Source organism: Urtica dioica, chromosome 6 (genome assembly GCF_054948205.1).
Source record: "Urtica dioica subsp. dioica isolate 48M chromosome 6, U.dioica_male_clone48M_v1_H2, whole genome shotgun sequence".
Lineage (NCBI taxonomy): Eukaryota > Viridiplantae > Streptophyta > Magnoliopsida > Rosales > Urticaceae > Urtica > Urtica dioica.
This window is the reverse complement of record NC_142761.1, coordinates 3859354-3877670: the sequence shown is the minus strand read 5'-3', so window position 1 is coordinate 3877670 and position 18317 is coordinate 3859354.

The window sequence follows — 18317 nt, the reverse complement described above, 5'->3', positions numbered from 1 at the left end:
AATGTAGCTAAATATGTTGTGCTTGAATTTCTTTGGAAACAACTTGCCAGAATAAATAAAAAAACCCTACAAGTCAAATAATCCTCAAATAAAAAATTCGATTAAACATCAAATAACCCCAAATAAAAAAAACTAATAAATAAAATAACCACGAAATATGTTCTAAACTAAAACATTCTCTATAGCATATGCTATTAGAATTAAAGAAAGCATAACATACCTAAAAAAAGGGAGAATGAGAGGAATGACCGGCGAGGTAAAAGGCGGAGACAAGTTTGTTGATAGTCCTGTCCGCAGAGTGAGAGCGAGAATTAGGTCGCCAAATCATATAACACCTAAAAATATGATAATCCTAGAATCAAATCCCCTAAATATGTTCTAAAAAAGTTGTCCCTAAAGTATATGCTTAATCAGAAGTAAAGAAATACTAACCCGAGAATTGGAGAGAGAGGAAGATAAGACAATTGGGGAGGACAAGTTCATTTACGTCCCGTCGCAGAAGTGAGGGCCTTAGGAAGAACAAAGTTGCGGCGGAGATGAGATTAGGTCGACCACTCTGCCACTGCGACACTTCTCCCTTAGCTTTTCCAAGAGCGTGGCGTTCGCGGCTCTGGCGGCCGAGACGGTGGGAGACGATGGAGCAGGAGGTGTGGTCGATGGTGTGGGAGTCGAAGAGGACGACTAGATCGAGGGGGTTTAGTCTGCAGACGGCGAAGAAAGAGAAGAGCCTCAAATCATGTTCTCTGAGAATGGAGAAGAAAAACGCGGGTGTGATTAAACGATTCCTATGTTTTTAAGCGGGTATGGTTATTGTACGTCATATTTGGGAGTAGTGACTTTTTTTTTTTTTTTTTTAATTGTGTGGGTCAAAATCCAATAGGCACCCAATATGAGAAAGTAATCGTGAATGATTAAAATAATCGACAGAGCCGGCCCTGATTATAGGCAAGCAAGACCGGTGTCTAGGGTCTGCGATTGGGCTGGACCCCAAAATTTTAAATATATATTATATATATGCCCAAAATATTTAAATTTTTATATTTTTATATATTTGAATTTGTACTATTATCGAAAAACCCCAAAATATTGATTCGCCTAGGGCCATTTGGATGACTTTGGGCCGGCCCATTCGGCAACTACTTTTATTGTTGTTGGTTTGTGCACCTCAATTGCCATAAATGAGATTTCTTGTAGCTAGCTGCGATATCGTATGCACCGACGGATCATAAACTTATTATTTTCTCAATTCCTTTATTTTCAATGGTATTTTAGTCCAACTAGCCAAATTTATAAAAAATAATACTAGACATTTGATATATAAAAATAGAAGTTCATGTGTTATTGGTAATATTTATTGAAATTTCTAAAAAAGCAACCTAATATTAAATATCTCTATGTCTATATGTTTCCTTTTCTTTGTTTACTTAGGGTCAAGCGACTATATAGTCAAATAGAACTTAAGCTTTTGTAAAATAGTCATTAGGACAAATATAGTCATCCGGTGCGACGATTGTCGCACCAAATACCTCAAAAGTCGCACCTAATAGTTTATTAGGTGCGACTTTAGGTGCGACAAAGTCGCACCTAATATGCCGTCGCTAAAGGTATTAGGTGCGACATGTCGCACCTAATATGTATACCTTTAGGTGCGACTTTGTCGCACCTAAAGTCGCAGCGGATCATTTCATATCAGATGCGACAGGTTATTTTAATTAAAAAAAATAGAGAGAGAGAGAGATGTAGGCGGCGGCGGGGCGGGGGAGGCTGGTCACGGCCGGCGGGGCGCGGGGCGGTGGGCTGGCTGAGAGAGAGAGTTAGATTGAGAGACGGTGAGACGGTGAGACGGAGAGAGAGAGAGAGAGAGAGAGAGAGAGAGAGAGAGAGAGAGAGAGAGAGAGAGAGAGAGAGAGAGAGAGAGAGGGGGGACGTACCGGAGCGGGCGGCGGGCTGGTCCAGGCGGCGGGGCGGGGGAGGCTAGTCACGGCCGGCGGGACGTGGGGCGGGGAGCTGGCTGGGAGAGAGAGAGTGCGGGGCGGGGCACGGGGCGGGGGGCTAGCTGAGAGAGAGAGAGAGAGAGAGAGAGAGTGAGATTAAGAGACGATGAGACGGAGAGAGAGAGAGAGAGAGAGAGAGAGAGAGAGAGAGAGAGAGAGAGAGAGGGGACGTACCGGAGCGGGCGGCGGGCTGGTCCAGGCGGCGGGGCGGGGGAGGCTGGTCACGGCCGGCGGGGGGCTGCCTAAGAGAGAGAGAGAGCGCGGGGCGGGGCTGGCTGAGAGAGATAGAGCGAATGAGTGAAAGAGAAGAAGATGCCCGGGGTTAAAACCCCTAAAACTATTAGGTGCGACATTGTCGCACCTAAGAATCATATTGGGTGCAACTAAGTCGCACCCAATATGAAATCCCAGATCCGAAAAATTTCGGAGGGATTCGGCGGGGAAGTTTAAATTTGAAATCCATTGGGTGCGAAAAATGTCGCACCTAAAGGTATTAGGTGCGACAAATTCATATTAGGTGCGACGTTGTCGCACCGAATAACACTAAACATTAGCGAAATTTTTAGTCATCCGGATGAGTATCCGGTGCGACATGTCGCACCTAATATCACTAGTACAAAAAATAGCATTAGGTGCGATTTTTTTCGCACCTAAAAGTCAAAAGTCGCACCCAATGACACCTTTAGGTGTGACTTTAAGTGCGACGTTTCCGCACCCAAAAGTCCGCACCTAAAGGTCTTTGGGTGTGAAAAGTCGCACCCAAAAGTCATGACTTTCGGGTGCGACATTTAGGTGCGACTTTCCGCACCTAAAGTCGCACCCAAAATGTTGGAATTGATCTAGGGTTTAAGAAAAAGATTAAACGCTTCAGGAAGCGGCGGAATTTTAAAAAATTTCTTTACAAGTAAAAACAGTTTTTACTAACCTAGACAAAGAGCAAGTACATGTAATTAAAAACTAATATGAGCTAGAAGTTTACTAACCTTTCTTGAAGCTTGAACTTTGAAGAAGCTTTTGGAAAGTTTGCAACGCTCGTCTCCCCTCGCAGCACGTCTCTCTTTCTTTCCTCGGCACCTCGAGCAACCACGAAAGTTTCTATCACTAAATCACTCGAAATAAAGGAATTAGTGAGTGGGCACTTTTAAACACTACGACTTAAGAACGAGTCTTGAAGTCGCAGAGCTAAACACTAGGTCGAGTGAGGACCTAGGTGCCAAAACAAGAAAAATCGAAAATAAACTAGAGAGAGAGAGAGGAGTTTCGGCCAAAGTTCTAGAGAGAGAGTCTCTCAAATCTCTTAAACTTGGATGAATGAAAAGTGTGGAATGAGGCTCCTATTTATAGGAGAGGTCTTACCTTCAATAAGGTAGTTTCCTCTTCTATAGAATATCACATATTAATGAGCCAATTTCCCCTTTTCTTCTATGAGGCACACGGCCAAGACTTGCCAAGCAAGTCCTTGGATTTGTTTCCTCTTTTATTTGCTTCTCTCTTGACCCTTATGGCCGAAATTCCCTTATGCCATGCATAGGAAATTTGTTTCCTCTTTTTCTTTTGGCAAGTATCTAAATACATTTATGCACAAAATATCTCTTTCCTCTTGGGTAGTAGGCGCCCAAATCTTCTAGAAAGGCTTCTAGAATTTTCTTCACTTGTTCATGACAACATAAGAAAAGGTCCATTTAGAATTTTCAATAAAATTCTTATGAAATGAAATTAATCCACAAGGCCCAATAATCAAGTTATGGCCGAGTGACATTAAGTCATCAAATGAACTTGTCAAAAAAATTTATTGACATTCATTTCATCCTATGTCTCAAAAGACAAAAATACCCTTTTGACAATTTTCGTTCTTGTTTTGACTTAGCTTCCAGTTTAACTATTCCTATCGATGTGATTCGTGACAGTGACCTCATGGACCCAAATGAACAAAGTTTGAGCTAAACACTTGGACTCAAAAGTTCACAAACCTTTTCCAAGTTTAGCTTAATGCCAACTGACTCCACTAAAGAGCTGACACTGAAAATCTCTCGGTTCAAATGAATTTATTTTCTACTCAAGAATTCGACCTAATTATGATGAGCGGATCCACTGAATATTATCTATGTTTACCCTTCATGAATGTCATCAGCTAGTCGGGATTTACTAAATTACCATTTTACCCTTCTAGCTGTTATTTCCTCAACTCCTTTGTCGCTTGTGAATAAGTTAGAAACAATGTATTGACGAGGAGCTAACAAGTCACATTGTTTCATCCAAAAGAGTCAGGACTCAATTTGGACACTGGCCAGTTCATTTATTCACACTCCAAGGAACAAAGCATGAGGTGACATACATTGCATTTCAGCAATCTTGTACATGAATTCCATATCTATGAGAACTTCACAAAGTTACTCATGACATTCTCACAACTTAGTACTTCACCAATAGGCCCTGTTCGGAATCACATAGTGAGTCCGAACTCTGACTTTCTCAAATGAGAATACTAAGGTGTGAAATGACATGTCTCATTTCAGGATTAAGGTAAGCATGATGCAATTCATACATAGTGACTTCGAGACATAAGAGGTTAAATGGTTTGTTCTTATCTTGTCTCTAGAAGTGCACTGGTCAATTCAGTACCTTCGGAAGATACCTAGAAGAACTATAGAGTCTCAAACTCTCAATGCCCCATAACCAGACATCATAGATTCTTCTAACAATCATACTGAGGTCAATAGTCCTTTGACCCTAAGATTGCGAATATATTGTTTTAAGCAAACTACGAAGAGTTTATTCATGCAAATCTACATTTGTCTCTTCGTAAGTTGTTAAGTTTGTTTATGGAATAAAGACTAATGTTTTATCATAAAGCTTCAAACATACAAGGAAGAATGAATGAATGTTTCAACTTTTTATTAATGAATAAGCAATTACAAGCAAGAGTCTTCGTAAGACTATATTACATCAAATGTACACAAATAGACACTACTACTCTTCTTGTGGGCACCATTGACAACACAAAAGTCACCAAGAAATGATGCTTTAGACGTCACTCTATTATAAAGTGACTTTAAATCTTTGAAAAACGTAATTATTATCAATGCTTTAGTTGTCACCTGATTTAAAAGTGACTTCGATTCTTAATTTATTTATAAAAATAAAAAGAAATTAAATACATGCACACAAACACCAACCGAGCCACAAAACACTCCAGAATCATCAAACTAATCTCAAAAATTAAAAGCCCCACATCATAATTCCTCAACCCTAATTTTTTTCCAATTTTCGGCCAAAAATTCAAACACACGCTTACAATTCCCAGCTTTAAAACCCTGTTTTCAAAACTTCATAACTCACTCAAATCTCAACGGATTTACACGTTCTTGGTCATTTTAGAAAGCCCATAACGTCTAATTTTCAGGAAAAATATCAACAAATCCAAATTAAATAGGTATCAAACTGCCCACGTCAATTTACAGAGGCTGTTCAAAACTAACAATTCTCAGATTATTGGTTTTATATTCACAGCCAAACAATTCACACGGCCAAGAATTCACACGGACAAGCTCAATATTCAAAACCCAGATTCAATGAAAAGTAAACAACCTCGGCATGCTCGCGGCGGCGCTCACTCAACCTCGGCGTGCTCGCGCTGCCACTTGTGCACTTCTTCTCTGATCAACTTCTTCTCTGCCACTCCCACTCCAAATTGCACACTGCCGCGATGGATTGCTGGTACACCTACACAACACACACACACACAAGAGAGAGAGAGACGATGAATCATCATGAGACTGAGGTTCATGGGGAGGGGTTGAGATTCGTGATGAGACTGACCGATAATAAAATGACATTTGCATAACATCTCATAGACTACTTGTGCTAGAAATCCGATAATAAAATGATACAAAGACAGACAAATGAAAGAGAAAATATAAACACATTTTCAAGCAACATGACGCGCCAAAAAAAGAGATAAACAAAAACAAATGCGACTGAGGCGTTACAGCTCAGAAAGAATGGCGGGAATGTAGTGAGAGAGCTCGGCGGTCAAAGATTGGAAGCCATTGACGAGCTGAGTGTGGAATTCCTGGTGTTCTTCTCCGATCAACCTGAAGTGCACGCGAATCGCTCGCTTGCAAACCGCCAAAACAAAAACACAAACCATGTCAATAATTCAGCCAAAAATCCTAACAAGCTCTCAGCCGAACCATCATGAGCCGACATACTACACACATATTCAAATCATCATCGAAACTAAAATGAACACAATTCCAACTCAACCAGCGACCACAATTCAAACACATAAAATAGAGGACCCGAGACTAACGATAACGAACCCAAAAATCTCAATCCAATGTACACAGGTATAACAGAAATCGAGCCCAACCGAACTGACACTCAGGAACGACCACAACAACAATTTAGCAACCTGAGATTACCAATAACAACAACAATTTCCAGTCCACATCAACAACGCACACACGCGCACCCAAAACCAAAACACACGACCAAAACAAGAATTCCGAGACAAAACATCACCAATCCGAAAATCATCAAATCCACAACATAACTGAGCATAAAAATCACTCTAATACACCTCTAATCTTTAAACATTTCTCGGAATCACAAAGCCCCAATTTCCAAATCCATAACCCTAGTTTCCATCAAATTCGGCCAAAAGAAAAAGAAATTCAAACAAAAACAATTCCATTTCACCAATTCGAGTACTAGCAATCCAAACCGAGCTCAAACCACCTCAACAACACATCAATTCAACAAGAATCATCACTGGAATAAGAAGACCCCAATTTGAATCTCGAACCCTAATTTTCAAAATTAATTTCGGGGGAAGAGGATTCCTCACCTTCTTTCGTGAAATCAATCTCTTTGGCGCTCTCCCTCTCATTCTCCGGCGTCTCTTCTCGGTCGGCGTGCTCGGCGGCTTGCCGCGGTCATGTGCGAGCGGTGCTCGGTCTCGGTGGATGCTGTCGGCCGCGCGTCCTCTCCCTCGGTCGCTCTCCTTCTCAGTCTCGTTCTCTCGCTCCCCCTCAATCTCTCTTTCTCTCTCTCGGCCGCTCAGGCCCCTTCTTCTTCTTCTTCTTTTCTTTTCTCTTATTTTCCCTTCTTCATCTAATGGGATAGAATTTGGCAGAGCTAAAAAGAGGGGAACAAAATTTTAGAAGTGAAATAATTAAGAGGGAACAAAATCCCGCTAAATTTTTAGACCAAATGTTTTGGACTTTTGGGTGCGACTTTGTCGCACCCAAAGGTATGATGAGCTTTTGGGTGCGATTTTTCGCACCCAAATTAAAAAAAAATCAGCGAAATTTTTGGTTACTTCAGTGACATTTGGGTGCGAAAAGTCGCACCCGAAAGTAATTTTTGGTGCGACTTTTAGGTGCGAAAAGTCGCACCCAAAAGTCATCCGCACCGAAAAACTGTATTTGTAGTAGTGTATGGGCTTAGGTGCGACTAAACGTGGCCTAGCGGTATTAACCGCTAGTCCCATCCCGGCTAAAGCCCGGACTCCCGTTAATTGACCAAACGGGAGTCCCGTCCCGTTAAGTAATGGGACGGGACGGGAGTTTGCCTAACGGGAATTCGGGACCCCGTTAGGCATAAAAAAAATTAAAAAAAAATAAAAATTTCGGTTTTAAATGAATTTAAATAATTAAATAGAGGGATGTAATTGAAAGGAATTTAAATTAAGTGGGTAGAAATGAAGATTTAAATGAAGTTCAACAATTATATACAAGGACTTAATTGAAAAGATTTTGAAGTAAATGGGTAGAAAAAAAAATGTGAAATAAAAAATGGGCCTCCTAAAAAACCTCACCGACCCCTAAAAAGGTGCGACGGCGAGGAAAAAGAGCACCCCTTTCCACGTTAATTATTTGAAAATTTATCCTGGACAAGGGCCGGGATATCCCTTAGTTATACAAGTTAGTCTAACCATTTATGTTTACATTTGCGAAATCAACTTCAAAATCGTCAAGAATATCGAAGCACATGAATGTTTCTTGTGCTCGATTTCTATGTTGAATCCAATCCTTACCGCACGTCAATGCTTCGACCATCTCCGGTTTCAAGCTACATCTTCTATCATCGATGATGCGGCCCGCGCTACTAAAAGCCGCCTCAGATGACACGGTTGAAACAAGGATGGTGAGGATGTCTTGTGCCATAGATGACAAGACCGGGAACCTCCTCGCATTCTGTCTCCACCAAACCAAGAGGTCGATGGCTTCGTCATCCGTCCTGACCCAATCGTTCCGATCGTACTCTTGGATCTCCGGATGGGACCGTGCGTCGGTTGCGCTCGACCTCGTCTGACTTGTCCCAGCTTCTTGTTGTTGAGGTGATGGGCTGTACGCGGGCGCGTTGACGAAGACATTCGTGTATTGGTGTCTTCTCGGATACTGCGTCTGTGATTGAGATGGTTGTGCTCGGTATTGCGGTAGGAGTTTCGCCTCGTATACCTTGAAAAGATCAAAAAAAGCTTCCACGATCCTCGAGAGATCAAGTGCAATGTAATCTTGGTCCATAAAATGGTTTCTAATGTACTTCAGAAATTTTTTTAAACCACCAATTTTACATCGGACGTCTAGAATGGCTCAAAAACCGTATAATAATGGAACCTTTCCAGCCCCCCAATATTTTAAAAACTTGGCTGTCATTGCTTGAATAGAATCTTGAAAAATTGTTTCGTTTTTATATTTATCAAGATGCACAACAATTGCGGTCATAGTATGAAGACCGAGAAAAGAAGTAGGAGTGCAAACAGCAGAGAGATAACAAGTTTCTTTGTAAAAAATGTCGAGAAAAGAAACAAATGATTCAGCCATCCTAATATCATATTCGGATATAGCGTTTTCGCCATGTTCGCTGTTAATGTAAGAAACAATAACATTGACGTAATGCTCGGATAAGAAGTTGGTCAACATGAGAAATGTAGAATTCCACCTAATTTTGTTATCTAGGTGAAAGGTGCGTTCTTGGAGACCGTTTAGTCTAAGGCGTCTCTTAAGCTCATCTACTCTAGAGGTTGAACTATTTATCCAACTAATGTAATTCCTAATCTTGTTGATCGAATGGTCATAACTAGCGGCTCCGGCTTGAACTATGAGGTTTATGATATGGGTAGCACAACGTTGATGCAAAAGGGTATCGTCAACGTTAAGTTTCTCCTTTAACTCCCTAATCATGGCGTTGTTGCTTGTGTCATTATCTAAGGTTACAGATATAATCCTATTGCTCAAACCCCACTCACCTATAACACTAACTATGATGTCTAAGATGTTTTCACCAGTATGAGAACCTTTTATCCTCCTAAAGGCAATGATACGTTTGTTTAGGTTCCAATCGTCGTCTATATTGTGCACTACAACGCTCATGAAATCCATCTTAGATTGACCAGTCCATATATCCGAGGTTAAGGCAACGCTATATCTACCAGATGATATTGTGTCTTTCATTTGTTCCTTTTCTCCTAAAAACCATTTTAGGATATCGGATCTCAAGGCTTTCCTAGACATAATTTGAACATTTGGAATTATAGAACTAATGAATCTAACGAAGCCTTGAGATTCGATATGACTAAAAGATTGATCGGTGGAAACAAAATATTCTACTAAATCACGTCTAAAACTTACGGGATCGATGTGACTTACCTGGCTTGACGAGGCTCCAGATGGTGTCCCCTGGCAGTGCCTGTGATGACTCCACAATAGCGACGTCCCGACTCTTGTGTTGTGAGCGCTGAATATTTTGCCACAACTGTGACATTTTCCGACTTTTTCGCCATTCGCAATCACCTCTTCAAAGAAGGTCCACACAACGGACCTAGCACGACGTCGTGGTGGTTGTTGTTGTTGAGGTGGTTGTTGTTGTTGTTGAGGTGCTTCACGTTGTTGTTGTTGTTCTTGTTGTTCTTGTCGTGCTCGTCGTTGTCGTCGTTGTCGGGTCTCCTCTTGTTGTTCACGTTGTTGACCTCATAATTTGGATCGAAGGAGTATTGGGTGTTTGGGTCAGGGGCGTTTTGAGATAAGTGCAACCTATTTTCTTCAAAACGGTGCATTTGTTGACCTCGGGAAGCTCTTCCTCTTCGACCTCGGTTGTGGGATGAAGATGCCATGAAAAATCGAGAGAGATTGAGAGTATTTGAGATTGAAATTGAGAGAGTTTGAGAGATAGTGAATGAAAAGTGTGAAGAAAATGAATGAATTGGGGGGGTATTTATAGATTTTATAAATAAATGGGTTAAAAAAAAAAAAAAATCGGCCGAAATACTCCAACGGCTATAAAAAAAGGCCATAAAATCAACGACTCTTTTTTTTGGGCCGTTGGATCAAAGATCCAACGGCCGTTTGATCCAACGGCCGAGATTTAAAAAAAAAAAAAAAAATTCGCCACGGGACTCCCGTTACCGTTCGCCAGCTTAACGGGACGGGAGTCCCGTCCGTCAACAGTAACGGGAGTCCCGCTCCCGTTACTGTGCCTAACGGTAGCGGGGATTCCGTCCCGTCCCGCTACCGTTAGGCCAGGTTTATGTGCGACTATTAGGTGCGACATGTCGCACCTAATAACCTTCCGTACCCAATATGTTAATTTGTAGTATTGAGTCATAGTTTGTCAACTATAAGCAAACTAGCCAAAGTAAGATTAATCTAGATTGGATTAAATTTAATCCCAACAAACTATAAAGACAGAATGTAAGCTTTATGAATGTTGGATTAAAATTAATCGAGCCAAGATTAAAAGTCGTAGTACTCTCAATTGGCTATTTTGCTATACATAATGAAACTATGGCTATTTTGCAAAAGTCATAGTTTGAATTGGCTATTTCATACCATTTTTCCGTTTACTTATTATTAATCATATTTTCCAAAACTTTTAAGAGAAATCTATTATTGAATATACACGTTTCCCTTTTCTTTGGGCTTGGGCGGGCCACTTGGCTATAAAGTTCTCTCTGTTCTTAAAATTTATAGAGTTCCAGGAATGAATTAACAGTCGAAATCTTAGTCATCTAACCTTTTATCTATAGATATAGATTTTTTTAGTGATCCGAAACAAGCTTGTATGTACATCCACCCACGTGGGACTAGTAGACAACTTAATCAATGTCATTTTATTACACGTAAACGACATGATTAGCCAACTAGGCTACATACATTCGATCGGCTTCTTTCTCTGAGCAAAACAAGATTCTTTATCTGGCAAATTTAGCATCTCTAATAACACACACGTTGTTGAGTCGGCTTTATATTGGATTCAGAGATCGAGAGAGAAAGAAATTCTAGAGAGAGAAAGGAATGAAGAGAAAAGACTTATTTGATTTCATTAACCATCGAAGAAGGATTTGAAATCCTTAAATACAGAATTCAACAAGTCCAGCTAATAACAACGACACGTCGTTTTAGCTAAACACTTAAAAAGAAAAATAAACGACAAATAACAATAAAAAACTTGTTTCCTAAGAAAGCCTCAGGAAAACCAGAAACTCTATCATAGAACCATTTCCAATACACCCCCTCAAGCTGAACATAAGATATTCTTCATGTTCATCTTGGAAATAAGATGTAGTAGCGCTGGTGAGGCCAATGGCTTTGTGAAGATATCGGCCAACTGGTGTTGTGTCCGAACTGGCAATAATTTGACAAAGCCACGCTGAAGATGATCTCTAACAAAATGTAGATCAATCTCTATGTGCTTTGTCCTCTCGTGATAAATTGGATTCGAGGCAATATGAAGAGCTGCCTGATTGTCACAATAGATCACGGCTGGAACCACTGACTTGACTTGGAAATCACGTAGCAGCTGCTGCATCCACACCACCTCACTCACAGTTGATGCCAAAGAACGATACTCCGCCTCTGCAGAACTCCTGGAAACGGTGGTTTGTTTCTTGGACTTCCAAGCAACAAGTGAGTCTCCTACAAAAACACAGTAGCCAGTTACCGAACGTCTAGTATCGACACAAGTGCCCCAATCAGCATCAGAAAAAGCTTTAAGGGCCACAGAAGAAGAAGAAGGATAAAAAAGGCCAAATCCTGGACTTGACTTCAAATATCGAAGTAAGTGATGCATAGCCTGTAGATGAGGGAAACGAGGAGTCTGCACAAAACGACTAAGGCAATGCACATAAAATGTAATGTCAGGCCTTGTGATGGTCAAATATAACAATTTTCCAACAAGACGTCTATATAAAACAGGATCAGAAACCGGGTCACCATCCTCTTGATTGAGAGTGATCCATGGATTCATAGGAGTCTTGACCGGCTTAGAGTGTAAGAAACCTGCAGTGTCAAGAATCTGTAAAGCATAATTCCTTTGATTGACATTGATACCATGCTGTGATCTAGCAATCTCAAACCCCAAAAAGTACTTAAGATCACCCAAATCCTTCAGCCTAAAAGCCTTACTCAAAAAATCTTTGATCTCATAAATAGCACTCAAACTAGGACCAGACAAAATAATATCATCAACATAGAGTAAAATCACAATGTATGTTTGTCCTGACCCACGAGTATACATTGAATAATCACTCTTAGATTGGATAAAACCTGCTTGTAGCACACATTCAGTGAATTTTAGATTCCATTGCCTTGATGCTTGTTTAAGCCCATAGATTGATTTATGAAGCTTGCAAACCATCTTGGTACCTGTATGTTCACCCTGCACATGGTATCCCAAAGGTAAATCCATAAAAACCTCTTCATAGAGATCACCATTAAGAAAGGCATTGCTAATGTCTAGCTGTGATAAATGCCAATTTTGAGAAGATGCTAAACTAAGAAGAACTTTAACAATTGTTAGTTTAGCAACAGGAGAGAAAGTATCGAGGAAGTCAACTCCCTCTTTCTGAGTGTAACCCTTGGCGACTAATCTAGCCTTTTTCCTAGCCAGGGTACCATCATAATGGAATTTATTTGTATAAACCCATCTACACCCAATGGCAATTTTGTTTGGTGGGAGAGGCATGACTGTCCAGGTGTGATTGTTATGCATAGCATCAATTTCTTCAGCCATTGCCAACCTCCAATCCCTATCTTTGACTGCAATGTGATAAAACTGGGGGGCAGATTGAGCTGAAACAGAGAGACAAAAAAGTCTGAAAGAAGAGGATAGATTATCATAATAAAGAACTTTATCCAGAGTATGTTTAGAGGAACATGTATCACCTGATTGAAAGAGATGACAATGATACTCTTTTAAGTAATGAGGTTGAACACTTTGTCTTGATGATCTTCTGGGAATCAGTTCTTGTGCAATAGGTAAGGAAGAGGAAATGTCAACTGGAACACTTGATGGGTTGACTGTCTCTTCAATTGGTGGTACTGACACAACTGGACCTGAATCATGGGCAGGCACAGGTGGATAGGCAGGGATATGACTGGGAACAGGTTTTGGAATGGGAATATGCTCAAAAGGATCAATCTGTATATCCTTGTATTTGGGATCATGAAAAGGGAAGAATTTTTCATGAAACACCACATCCCGTGAAACAAAAATGTCTCTTGAAGCCAAATCCAAAATTTTATATCCTTTAATCCCTTGAGGATAGCCAATAAAAATGCACTGCCTCGCACGTGCATCAAACTTTGTTCTATGTGCTTGCAAGGTTGATGCAAAACATAGACAACCAAACACACGCATATGATGATATGTTGGAACCTGTTTGTAGAGTAACTCAAAAGGACTCTTGTTAGATAATAAAGGAGCAGGTAACCGATTAATAATATATGTGGCAGTTAAGACACAATCACTCTAAAACCGGATAGGAATTTTAGACTGGAAAAGAAGAGCTCGTGCAACGTTTAAAAGATGTTGATGTTTACGCTCCACAACTGAGTTTTGTTGTGGAGTTTCAACACAAGAAAATTGGTGAATGATGCCATTCTTTGCAAAATAATCTGCAAAGACTAATTCATGAGCATTATCAGATCTAAAACTCTTAATAGAAACAGCAAAATAAGTCAAGACATAGGCACAAAAACGAGGTATAATAGCATGAACATCTGATTTCTTGTGCATTAAGAAAATCCAACAAAAACGAGAAGAATCATCGACAAGAGTCAGAAAGAATCTATGTCCTAGTCTGGAAGGTACATTATAAGGTCCCCAGACATCACAGTGGATCAAATCAAAACAAGACACTAGGACAAATTATGTTATCCGGTGCGACGAATGTCGCACCCAATGCTCATAATGTCGCACCTAAAAGTTTATTAGGTGCGACATTGGGTGCGACAGAGTCGCACCGGATAACCCGTCGCAGAAGTTATTGGGTGCGACATGTCGCACCTAATAAGTACCCCTTTAGGTGCGACACTTTCAGGTGCGACTTATCGCACCTAATGCCCAAGTTATTTTCCTACCAAATTTTATAAAATTTGCGGGTAAATTCATATCGGGTGCGACAGCGTCGCACCTATTGCCATTCGCGCCATGATATTCGGTGCGACATTGTCGCACCGAATATGTTTTTTAAATTAAAAAAAAATACAAAATAAAAAAAGTAAATTAAAATTCATTTAAAATTAAATAAAAATTAATTAACAAAATTCTAAATGAATTAGAAATAATATTCTGAAAATAGAATTCTTAATTAAAAATACAAATTCTTTCCAAAAAAAGCGAAAAAAAATGAATTCCTAATTCTTTTTCTTATAAAACTTATCGATAGTAGAATTCCCTCTACCGAATAAGTTGCTAGAACTTCGAGAACCGCTTCCGCGTCCTCGTCCACCGCTGCCTGACGCGCTGCCGCTCGTTCCGCCGCTTCCGTAAGGACGGTCTCGCAAGTAATCCATAGAACCCGGCGTGGAACCTGGCGTCTGCTGATCCGTCCCACCTGGTTGCGATGCAGGCGGAGGTTGAGGAGTCGTGGGAGGCTGGTTGTCCTGCCGGCTGAGGAAGGCGATCTGTTGCCGCATCACTTGCAGCTCGGCTTGTTGGGCATCCATCTGAGCTCGCATCTCGGCAACCAGTGGATCGGTCTGAGATGACGAACTTGACGAGCCTCTATCTAGCGTTTGGGCAACACCCAACGATGACCTTGGGATCGAAGGCCCTAAACCGACTTCCCAGTCTCTGCGTACTCCCAAAACATCGCGCATCGCGTACGTCTCCGCATCTTCTTGGGAGATCACGACGTTTTGCTCCGCCGCTTGCCGCAAAATGTCTATCGTCTGGGCGGTGATTTGATCCTTCAAAATAAAACCACAAAAACCTTATCAGATAAGAAGAAATAAAGTAATTAAATATAGTAAATAAAAAAAAATTAACTTACGTATTGCGTCTTCGCGAAGTCCGTCGTCCACGATCCCTTAGCGTCCTAGTGTTTTTCTAACCATATCGCTAAAGCCGAGCCTATACTCCCATCTTCTCTTCGCTGTAATTTTTCAACATTAAAATATGAATCACATTTATATTGCATATTAATATTAAGAGACTTACGTTCCTCGAGCGATGACCAAAAAAACTAAGCGACCCTTGTCTCGCCTTCGTCTTCTTCATCTTCGAATTTTCTCGGTTGCGGGGAGATTTCGCCTGCAAGACATAAATACGTGAAGTTTAATTTTAAGAAATTCGAATAACCATCGGAAGTTCAACTCATACCTTATGCTCCGGCGAGTCAAACGTCTCTATTGCTTTCAACCAGGCTTCCTGGTTATAGCCTTCGGGAGTTTCGTTTTTAGCGAGTTCCTTACTCCCGCAAAATGTCTTGAAGAAGAGCTGTGACAACCTCGACTTCTGGCCACAGCGCATCCTCTTCGCATCGCGAATGATAGCCATATCAATCTCGTTGCGAATAGGATCTGCAGGCACAAGCTCGCCACTCTCGGGATGTTCATAAACGAAGTGATACTCGTTATGAATCGAGTTCATAAGAGCCGCCACACTCTGCGCAGGCACATGGTTCCAGTCTGGGAGGTCGACTGGAATGGTACTCTTGATCAGGTTTCCTAATCGGTTTTGGAACGTCCCGATCAACGGATTTCTCTCCCTGACGTCTTGGTAGAACGCCTGCGCATTCTGATCGTAGCGAACTTTGTTCGCTCCAGGGGTCCCAAGACCAGCTCTCGCAGAAACGACGCCAGTCGTTGGTCCTCGTTTCTTCCTCGGCATCTGCAGGGGGTCACGCTCTCCTCCTGATGGGTCCTGACCTGAAGTAGACATCCTGCAAAATGAATTGTAGTTAGTATTTTTAATTACTATGTAATTAGTATTCGACGACTACGGTTATTACATGGTGTTAGTCATTCATCGTTGTCACTTGATGTAATGTTAGTATCGACATCAACATCGTCTCCCTAAAAAACGGAAGCGCCTCATCTTCTTCATCCACTTCTTCATCATCTTCAACGACAGTAACAAGCTCGGCCGTAGCAGTTTCGTGTCGATGATTAAGACGGTCGATATTTGACAATTCTATTGTCAATGGAATCGATGCTGAAGTGGTCGGATCAACTTCAGGAATGTCCCATATCCCACGTTGATTGCATTCATGAACGATTTCCCATTCGCGACCCTTAACGAGATCTTGGATGTATCCCATGCCGAAACGCTTCAGCTTCGCCTTTGCCTCGTAGTGTTTTTCCGGAATTCGGTTACCAATTGGGTGAGACTTCCTCAAGAGCTGCAACAATTCTGTAAACGACTTGTTCGTCCAATGGTTCGTGACTTTGATGTGCATCAACGAAACCAAGAACGAAAAAGACGAAAACTCTTTGCACCCAGGGTACAATTCTGCTTCCAACTCAGCGAACAAATCTTCCACTTGCTCATCTGCACGCACTTCACTCGGAGTCGGATCCGTAAAATCGTCGAAGTCCTCGTGATCCATTTTATCATGGAGAGCATCGTGCAATCCACCGACTCCTCTTTGGTTAGTCTCGCTGGCATCTTCTACCATTCGACGTTCGCCGTGATGATACCATTCGGTGTATCCCGGGGTAAACCCCTTGTTCAAAAGGTGATTCTTTACGACACTGATGTCCAGACATCTCACGTTATTGCAAGACTTACAAGGACAACGATAATGACCGTTTTTGTTCGAGAGTTTGCTTGCAACGCGGATAAACTCGTTAACCCCTGTTTTATATTGCAAACTCAACCGATTGTTCTCGGTAATCCAGTCCCTACTTGGATTTGACATTCTTCTGAATGAGACGGGAAATTGGGAGATAAAAATGAATCGTTAGAATTCATTTTGTAAGAGTGAATTATTAGGAAATTGAGAGGTAAAACTGAGAGGTAAAATTGAGAGTGAATATTTGAAATTTAAAGTGAATTGTTATGAAATTGAGAGTGATGAATTGTTAGGAAATTGAGAGTGACTCGTTAACATTTGAAAGATTCGAGATCGAATTAGTGAGAGTGAAAGAGAAATTGTGAAAAATATATATTAATTTGAAAAAATGGTTAGAATTCGTTATATTACATATAGTTATTATTCTACCGAAAATTCGGCAGAGTTTCCCCTAAAATATTGACTAACCAAAATCTGCAATTTAAAACAAAAACACATATATAACCAACCAGGTCTATCCTATTAACATACTAAATACTAAACCGAGCCTCTGTGGCTCGGTCGCAATAAATTTTCAATAATTACATTAAATGTAACATGTTACTAATCATTTTAAAATATACTAGTAATTAATCTAACTACATATGATACTTATTAACTAATTAACAAACGAATATCCATTTCAATATTCCAATTCAACTTTCTAATTTCAACATATAGCAATTTAACTCAACATTCCAATTTCAACATTTATTCATTTTAATTTCAACCACTTAACTCGATATTCTAATTTAAACATATATCCATTTCAAATTCAATTTCAATACTAATTAATTAATTAACTAAACATATTACTATTTTCATATATATTACTAATTAATTTCAATCCATTTCAAAATTACTAATTAACTAAACATTTATCCACTTCAAACACATAATTTCAATCCATTTCTAATCTAACATATTACTATTTTCATATATATTACTAATTAATTTCAATCCATTTCAAAATTACTAATTAACTAAACATTTATCCATTTCAAACACATAATTTCAATCCATTTCTAAACTAACCTTTTCTGAGGCGACGACGAGGCGACGAGCTAAACGCGAGGCCGAGGCTATTTGGGCGGCAGCGGGTGAGCCGAGGGTTGTTAGGGTGGCAGCGGGTACGGGGGAACGACCGGGCTGAGCCGAGGTGGTCACGGCGGCGGGGGACGATCTGCAAGGCTGAGCCGAGGCGGTCACGGCGGCGGGGGACGATCTGCAGGGCTGAGCCGAGGTGGTCACGGCGGCGGGAG